A 9,628-nucleotide genomic window follows, 5' to 3' on the forward strand; every position below is an offset into this window, starting at 1 on the left:
GCAAAGCCTGAGCCTCCCTCTGGGCAATGTCATTTCAGCTCCCAAGGGTGGGGTGGGACTCTGTGGCACTGTGCAGCCTCATGAGCAATGGCAGGTAGGTCCCTCTGGGCCAGGCATTTCAAGGATGGGCTCCTGGCTCACGACTTCCAAGAGGAAGGGGCTCTGCCCCAGCTGTCAACCTGGATTGTCACAATCCTCATGCCTAAAACACTCAGGGTCACTCCAGGTGAACTGGGCTGCACGAAATAACCACACAAGAGAGAGATACCTTTTTCTTTGGGATCTCATGACGGCTCCTCTGACCTTAAGGGTCTGCAGAAAGCTCAAGTGAGCCAGTGTGTGATGAACCCTTTTATTGAGGAGCAGCCATTCAAATGAGGCCAGGGGTCAGGTTTCAGGGGCTGAGTCTAGCTTGCGATGTCTGCTGTCAGCAGGTTGACTGACATCTAGGAAGGCCACGCCCAAGGGCAGAGCAAGAGAAGGGGACACACAAAGGGTGTTTCCATGGAACATTCTATCCCAAACAGGACAAAGGGGCGATATCACAAAGGAACAGGTGAGCGTAGCTCAATCCATGGGGTGCCTATGTCTGAAGATGTGTTCTTAAACTCCTGGGACCGGGGTAATGTCCGGGTCACTATGAGATGTAGTGACGTCAGAGCCTCTCCGACTCAGGGAATCCTTCAGACTGGCTCCCCACACTGGATGGCTCCCAGTAGAGCCTCCTTGCACCCTGGGCTATGTGGCCTCGCCTCCCCACCAGTCAAAAGACAAGATTACAACAATTCAGAGATCTTGGTTGGCTTTTTTTTTTTTTGGTATAGAAGATTGAACTTAGGGGCACTCAACCCCTGAGCCACACCCCAGCTTAGTGCCTCACCGTTGCCGAGGATGGCTTTGAACTCAGATCCTCTTGCCTCAGCCTCCGGAGCTGCGTGTGCACCACTACACCGGGCTTGATTGGTTTTATTTTCAGTTCTAGAACTGAATTACAGTTCATTTCCTAAAATGAGCAAGTGCTCCAATGGCCTAAGCCAAGGAGGCTGGCTCCGTGGGCCGGCTTAAAGGAGGCAGAGATGGACTGCAGGGCAGATGGGTCATTTCCAGGTGGCTTCCCTTAAAAGGTGGCAGTGATTGCTCAGCCTAGGTTACTTCAGGTCACCTTGTGTGCAGCCATTCAAACAGAACTTTGTTACCTTGCCAGAGGAGACAGAGCTATTTGAGAAATCTGGCTGTTCTCTCTAGTTCTGACTGGAGGATGAGAGGGACAGCGTGGTTTCAGCTTGGTGACTGGGAATGTCAGCAATGTTTATGAGTAGCCTGGTCTGCAGGAGCTTGGTCTCCAACAGTGACCTGTGATTTTAACACCACTTAGGAACCCTCTCTCTCTGCCCAGACTTAAGATCCTCCCGCCTCAGCCTCCCGAGGAGTAGCTGGGATCACGGGTGTGCACCGCTGCACCTGGCGGAAACCTGCTCTTGAACTTGCCAAGGGAATTGCCATTTGAACGTTGGCTTCAGATTCTAAAATGTGGGCTCTTCTGTTGTCCTTGTGCCTTAAAAAAAAATCTGTTTACTGCCACTTCAGTGGGTTGTGAGGAGGGATTCAGTGGCTGGATTCATCCTGTGGCCAGCCAGTTGATCTCCCTGTCCAACCACAGTGCCGCGGGGTTCAGTGCTGACCCGTCCTGGGCCCTCGCCCTTGGGGCTCACAGGAGACAAGTAGAACAAGGGTGCTCTGAGGGGTGGGGCGCTGACTGAGGAGGCAGCTCTGGGCTGAGGCCTGAAGCTGAGATGGAGCCAGCTGGGCTAGAGGGGTGGGTGGGGGTGGCAGGGGGAGTTGGCTCCAGGCAGGACCACCCAGGAAGGCCCTGATGGCCCACCTGGCCGGGACAGAAAGAAGACCATGGGCCCAAGGACTGCGAGGGGGCTCTGATGCCAGAGTGCAGGGCCCTGGATGTCTTCACAGGTGGTGACCCCAGACCCCTCTCCGCAGAGGGGCGGAGCTCTGTCCTGGGAGTGTGCCCTGTGTGGAGCCGTCAGCCCTCTCTGCCCGGTGCTTCTGGCCACAGCGCCCCACGGCTGCTTCCCTGCACACTGCCCCCATCCAGGGCCTGGCAGTGCCTAGGGACCCGCCTGCCCTGCCATGCCCCCACAAGAGCAGCTGGCCACCAGGCTCTTGGAGACGGGTCACCTGGGTGGCAGCACTCTGAAGGGGAGTGACATGTCCCAGGGGCAGTCTACGCTTCTTAAACATACTTGGGTTGCAGAATCTACTGACATAAAAGTTGCCATCTTAAAGTCAGGCCTGGTGGCCACGCCGGTCATCCCAGCAGCCAGGAGGCTGAGGCAGGAGGATTGCAAGTTCAAAGCCAGCCTCAGCAAAAGCCAGGCCCTAAGCAACTCAGCAGACCCTGTTTCTAAATAAAGTACAAAATGGGGTTGGGGATGGGGCTCAGTGGTCGGGGGCCCTGAGTTCAACCCCCGGTACCCATCCCCCCCAAAGTTGCCATTTTAGCCATGGTAAGTGTACAGTGGGTGACATTAAGTGCTTTCATGTCCTGCCGCCATCACCACCAGCCGTCCTCAACCTTCACGTTCCCAAACAGAAACTGCTGTGTTGAGCACTTGTGTCCCCCGCCCCCAGCCCTCATGGCCCTGCGCATCCTGAGGACTGGCTGTTCACTTGGCTCAGTGTCCCCAGGCCCCTCCTTGTCGTCATGTGTGATGTCGCCTGCCCTTTAAGCTGAAAGGCCCTCCAGCAGATACACCGCTCTTGTCCTCACGTCATGGGTGAGAGTCATGGGCACCTCTTGGCCACTGTGAGCAATGCCGCCGGGAACCCAGCCCTCTGAGGCCCACGGGGGGTTCTTTGATGTGTTCCCAAGTGGTAAAAGAGCCAGGACAGGGCAGGGCCTGAGCTGGGGGCGAGGAGGCCGCGGGCAGCCTGGGGACAGGCCGGGGACCACAGCGTAGAGCAGCCGGCTCCTCCCACTGTGCCCGCAGCGACCCACTGGCAGGGTTTCTGTGCCCCCTTCAGCCCCCTCTGTGGCTCGGAGGCTCTGCTTCCTGAGGGAGGCACGGATTCTGCCAGGACACAGCAGTGGCAGTGTCTGGGGAGGGAGGCGGTGACTGTGTTGTCTGCGAGTGGCCCCAAGACCCAGGGAAGGGGGTCTGTGCTGCGCGGCGGGGACAGGGAAGACGGTGTCTGGAACCCAAGGGGTGCTCCTGGGCACCTCGTGGGACTTCACAGCTCTACGGTGAAAGTGAGTGGAGTTACCTTCGCACAGCGGGTCCACAGGCAGCCAGGCCCGTGAGTGAGGCGAGGAGCCCTCCCAGAGGAGGCCTGGGCAGAGGCGGGGGGGGGGGGGGAGGCCGAGGAAGTGGTGCAGAGGATGGCGGCCAGGCTCGGTGAGGAGCAGAGTGGCACGTCCTTTCCCGCCTGTGTGCGTGTGCACTCACGTGGGCTCACCTCTTCGCCACCTTCCTTCCTAATTCTGCGAGTTCGTTGGGGTTAATTCCGCAGCTCAGCTGTAGGTGAGGGAACATCGGGTGGAGCGTGACTGGGTTCCCGTGGGTCACGCAGTGCCGACAGACGCGCCTGCTGCACCTGGCCTCTGACCCTGGGGGAGGACACGCGCATCTTGCTTGGTGAGGACAGTGTGGGTATGGCATGGGGAGGGCGTCCCTAGGTGTGTGTGCGGAGGGATGTGCAGGAGTCACAGAAAGAGGGACTGTCCTGGCAAGTCTTCATCCCTCTGCTCCACTCCCGCCCTCCCCCTCCTGGGAGGCTGCACTCTGCTCCTCTCTTGGCAGCAGTCTGGCCTCTACTGGAGGGAGGGAGGCACTTGGCGCTTCTTGCCTGCTTCCTGTTTCCTGTCTGTTGGTTTCTTCCTACTTCCTGTGTCACCCGTGTGCTGCTTCACCTGGCAGAGGCTGTGCCTTTCTCAGCAGCAGCTAAGACCAGTTTTCAGTTGTTCCCACAACTGGAGATCAGCCCTCTGTGCCCCTCAAAGACACCAGCACCCACCACCCACCGAGAGGCAGCCTGTGTTCCGGGTCTCACCCACGGGTGCTCGTCTTTAACGATGTCCACCTCTTCCCTCTGCTCTGTGGCCTGGGCCTGGTGGTCTCGCCTTGAGCTACTGCCTCTATGATACCGAGTTCTCTTTTTGCTCTTCTAGTTACCTAGTTAGCAACCTTAACCTGGTTAAACATTTCTGCAGATTAAATTTTCTGTTCAAACAACCGTGTGGTTTCTGTCTCCTGACTGGACCTGGCCTGGGTAGCTTTTCTGCAACACAGAACCAGGAAACCAGAAGCTTATCTCCCTGGATGCAAATCAGGTGGGTCAGCCGCCCAGAGATCCGAAAGGCAGGAGCCCAGCCGGGGCCTCTTGCTCACCAGCCTTCCTTCTTGCTTCCTTTCTACTCAACCTTTTCTCTTCTTTATTTTGAGACAGGGCCTCACTAAGTTGTGGAGGCTGGCCTCGGACTTGAGATCCTCTGCCCCAGCTCCTGAGCAGCTGGGGTCACGCTGGCCTCCGAGCACCTTCAAGTCTGATGGCGCTGTCCTTGGGGACGTGCTGATTTCTGTCCTTTGGATCTTGTGGATGCCGCTGCAGGGCTCTGTGTCTGGAGACTTTTGTCCCCAGTGTGTGCAGCTCCTGTGTGCCAGGCGCCCAGGCCTACAGCAGGCTGTTTGCCGACCACGTCGTTTATGTCAACTTTTGCTGAGAACTTTGTCTGCTCCTTCTATTTCTGACGCAAACTTTTGTCTGTTTTTGGACACACACACACACATACACACACACATATTTTGGTGGGGTACTGGGGATTAAACTTAGGGACACTTGACCACTGAGCCACACCCCAGCCCTGTTTTATATTTTATTTAGAGACAGAGTCTCACTGAGCTGCTTAATGTCTCGCTTCTGCTGAGGCTGGCTTTGAACTCGTGATCCTCCTACCTCAGCCTCCTGAGCCACTGGGATGACAGGCAGGTGCCACCATGCCTGGCTACTGGTATATTTTTGTTTTATATATTTGAGGCTGTCATCAGGGTTTTACAAGTTAAAACTCATTATAATTTCCTGAAAATTGAACTTTTATCATGAAGTGATTCTCTTTATCTCTCTCTCTCTCTCTCTTTTTTTAGAGAGAGAAGAGAGAGAGAGAGAGAATTTTTTAATATTTATCTTTTAGTTCTCGATGGACACAACATCTTTGTTTGTATGTGGTGCTGAGGATTGAACCCGGGCTGCATGCATGCCAGGCGAGCACGCTACCACTTGAGCCACATCCCCAGCCCGATTCTCTTTATCTCTAAATATGCTTTTCCTTATAAAATCTATTTGGTCTATTATATATTTTGGTTATTTGAATAGTGTATCTTTTTGCATCTTTAAAGATCCAACAACTCTTCAGAGTTTGCTTCTGCCCTGCGGTCGGTCCCCTCGACCTGGGTCTTTTCTCTGTACCCTTTACGTCTTGCATTCTTGTAGTTTCTATGATTTTGTCTCTCAGTGCTTAATTCTGCAGTTTCTTTTACACATCTTCCACCTCAACAATTCTATTTCATCTCTAAGTGGACGATCATCCTGTCTGATGTTTTAAAACAGCTTTATTGAGATAGAATTCACCCTGTAAAGTGCATGGTCCAGTGGTCTAGGTACACTTGTGGATAGGTGCCCACCCCCTGTGAAGTACATGGTCCAGTGGTCTAGGTGCCTTGAGGCTAGGTGCCCACCCCCTGTGAAGTGCATGGTCTAGTGGTCTAGGTACACTTGTGGATAGGTGCCCACCCCCTGTGAAGTACATGGTCCAGTGGTCTAGGTGCCTTGAGGCTAGGTGCCCACCCCCTGTGAAGTACATGGTCTAGTGGTCTAGGTGCCTTGAGGATAGGTGCCCACCCCCTGTGAAGTACATGGTCTAGTGGTCTAGGTGCCTTGTGGATAGGTGCCCACCCCCTGTGAAGTGCATGGTCTAGTGGTCTAGGTGCCTTGTGGATAGGTGCCCACCCCCTGTGAAGTGCATGGTCTAGTGGTCTAGGTGCCTTGTGGATAGGTGCCCACCCCCTGTGAAGTGCATGGTCTAGTGGTCTAGGTGCCTTGTGGATAGGTGCCCACCCCCTGTGAAGTGCATGGTCTAGTGGTCTAGGTGCCTTGTGGATAGGTGCCCATCCCTCCAGAGTACTTCTGTCACCCAGACATGAAGCCCCCACGTGTCGAGGGTCATTTGTGGGCTGTATGTGGGCCACTTCGGCATTTAAGCCAGAGAGGGCATAGGTCTGGCATGGGAATTTCCCGTGGCACCCCCACAGGGATAAACAGCCTGTGCAGGGGACCGTCCCCCTCTGCTCTGCCAAAGGTTCCACACTGCACTGGGATGGGGTGACCTGCTGTAGCCTCACAGCCCCTCTGAGACAGGTGTGACCTGCCAAGATGCCGTCCACCTGCTGACTGTAAGATAGCACGGAGCAAGACTCCACCCTGAAACCTTAGCCCTGCCTTAGATGTGCCCCTGAAATAAACCACAGGATCCATTTTCTAGTTGTCCAGCTCCAGCTCCTGTGTGGACTGGATCTATCAGGGGCTCCATCTTTTGAAACTATCTTTCAGACTTTGTCTTTTGTTCTTCACTAATTATTCTAGACTTTAATGTCTTACATCCCCTGGAGCAGGAAGAAGAGCCTCCCCATACCCGTGCTCCTGCAGGCGCTCCCCATTGCCGGCTCCCTGCAGCGGGGAGAGTGTCTGTTGTTGGATCCCGCGGAGACCCACACAGGGCTATGTGCTCCTGCTTTCTCTGGCATAAGGTTTTCAAGGTCACCGGCTGCAGGGGCCAGGGCTCCATTTTCATTGCTGATGCCCCCAGCATATGCATATTTGTGCGTCACACTCCATGTGTCCACTCACCAGATGATGGACACCTGGACTATTTCATCTCTACATGTGACATTGCTGCAGGAGCATTTGTGGGTGTCTTTGTGTGACATGTGTTCACTTCCCTTGGGTGGGCACCTGGGAGTGGTATTGCTGGTCACACAGAAGCTGTGTCTGCCTAGCCATTGGATCCCTCCACGGCCTCCTAGGAGGGGTGCTGTCTGAGAGGCTCACACAGGTGCCGAGCAGTATGGCAAAGGCTGAGGGCGTCAACCTGTGTAGCTCAGAGGCAGCTTAGGAGGAGCCTAGATACCACAAAGCGTCCCACGGTGCTCTCCAAAGGGACTGTCCCCCTGGGAGGCGAATCTGCTGCACCCTTTACCACCCCTGAGCTGCAGTTCCTGCTCCAGAGCAGAGCTCAGGTGCCTGCACAGACATCCCCCCAAAGGGCAGGTTAGAGCCTGCATCCTGGACAATCAGACTTGGCCTTCCGGAGGCCTGCCTTCTCAGGCCTGGACAGCAGAGGGCGCTCCGAGACCGAAGCCTTGGGTTTGCACAGCTGACTGAACCCGGGTCTTTCTCTAGCCAGAGGGAGGCCCTTTCCTTGGTGCCTCTCTTCCTATAATGCACTTCACCCACAAGTAGGGGGCGTGCTTGTGATTCTGGCCAAATACTCCCTTACCGGGCAGTGCTGTGATTCCTCTCTGCAGAGCCCTTTGCCTGCAGGGACATCTCACTGCAGACGCCCGATTTCACCACCGTCTCTGAGGATCCCGACTCGGCACACCCCAGAAGCCACCCGTGCTGCTACAGGGTGAGAGCAGGTCTGCGCCAGAAGGAAGTGCAGGACCCTCAGCCACGTGCACAAGGCTGTCCCTCTGGAGAGGCCTGGCCAGGGCTGAGCACATGGCGCCCACTCGGGCAGGCCTGGCTCTGAGCACAGCCCATGCCCTACGAGGGCTCTTTCCCGCTGCAGCCCAGGAGGCTCGGATCCCCATTGTACCGATCAAGGGAGGCACAGAGGGCTAAGCAACTTAGCCAAGGTCCAATCAGGTCAGGCCACACCAGAGTCCACTGCGTGCTGTGTCATCAGTGGCCTGGGCTCCTCACGCAGTGGGGCTCAGTAGGGCTCACTGGGTGCGCGGACACTTCCGGGCCCTGGGAACAGGCCAGCAGTCTCTTGAAACCACCTCCTCATCTTTAGTCCTTTTGTTGCCACCCCAGACCAAACCGAAGGTCAACGAAACCAGCTGAACCCTGAAGCCCATTGGTGTCCACCTGCTGGTTACCTCCTGAGCCACCCAGGGCTGTGCTGTGGGCCACACGGTTGTTTTAGGGTGGATGCCGAGAGTCCCCTTCCCTCCAGACAGCGCAGCCCCACAGAGCACACGGTCCATGCGAGTTGTGGACAGTGTGATGCAGTCCTCATCCCTGGGAACTACAGACCCCTCGAGGAATCGATGGACACCATGGCTGCTGCTCTCATTAGTGGACACATCTGCACCTAAATCATGCAAGTCTGGGGCAGGTCAGAGGACAGGGGCCACCTCGTCACGGTTCTCCCAGACTCTCCCAGCTGTAGCCTGAAACCCAGGCTCATCAAGCACTGCGGCAGAAAGTGGCTCTCGGTGCCACATTCTCTAACTGACACGCAGGGCGACCTGACAAGGTCCATACAGGAGCAGACTGACTCGGGAAACACCTGGCTGCAGACACGTCCCTCAGGCACTGCGGTCTGCAGGCCAACTGAGGGCTGGTCACCTGACCAAGGAGCCTTGTTAAAAAGTGGGTGGAGCTCCTGGGGGACATCCGCAGGTGGGCATCCTGCGGTGCGCAGGCCAACACTAGGACCACTTAGGCAGCTGCTGCCACTGCTGGTGGCAGACACAGCTCCTGAAAGGCACCTACCTCACAGGGGTTCAGGTCTCTCTAGGTGATTCTGTGCAGGTTCAACTTCCCTGGGAATTGATCTATCATGGTTCTTGCAACCCCAACCTGAGCTGCCGAATGGACCCTCCAGGGGGTGAAACTGAGGTTAAAGGGTGCTCCTGGAGGCAGCAGCTCCTTGGCCAAAGTGGGGACCTGGCTTCACCGCAGGCTGGTGGAGAGGAGCGTGAGCTGGTCAGTGTGAGGCTGGACCCAGCCACAGGCCAGCCTTTAATCCATGCCAAGCTCACTGGTGTGGGAGGTGCCATATCCCAGGTGAACACAAGGTGGCGCCAAGGCCCCATGCTAGCCCTGGAGACCCCGGGCGCTGCACTTGACTTTCAAACTGTTCTACTGAGAAGCTGAGGCAGGTTGTGTGGCCAGGACCGAGGGCAGGACCCGGGAGTGTGCACAGGGAGCTCCTTTAGCAGCTCACTGCTGACCTTGAACGTCCAAGGGGGTCTGTGCTTTGCTCCCTGCTGCTGCTGCATCTGTGTTGATGCGGAAGTGACTGCTCCCCAGGGCAACCTGGGCGTCTGGACGGCCAGCAGTTCTCTTGGCTGTGCACACCTTCCCAGGTGAACGCCCCTCCGGGTTTGGGATGCTCAGATGCCGATGACTGACCATGGCCACCTCCTGACTTCCTCCAGGCTGAGCTGCTGCTGGGGGTGGACGTGCTGCCAGGGCACTGGGTTTCCAGGAGCCACTGTTGGACTGCCTGAGTGACTCCGCTCCGCTCCGCTCAAGACGAAGGCCCAGCTCCCGGCCAATCTGGCTGTGGAAGTGGGAAGTGGAAACTCCGGGAGGCTGCACCGGGGGC

The sequence above is a fragment of the Marmota monax genome, unplaced genomic scaffold (assembly GCF_021218885.2).
Source record: "Marmota monax isolate L192 unplaced genomic scaffold, Marmota_monax_Labrador192_F-V1.1 WCK01_AAM20220418_F8-fsc00024, whole genome shotgun sequence".
NCBI classification, from domain to species: Eukaryota; Metazoa; Chordata; class Mammalia; order Rodentia; family Sciuridae; genus Marmota; species Marmota monax.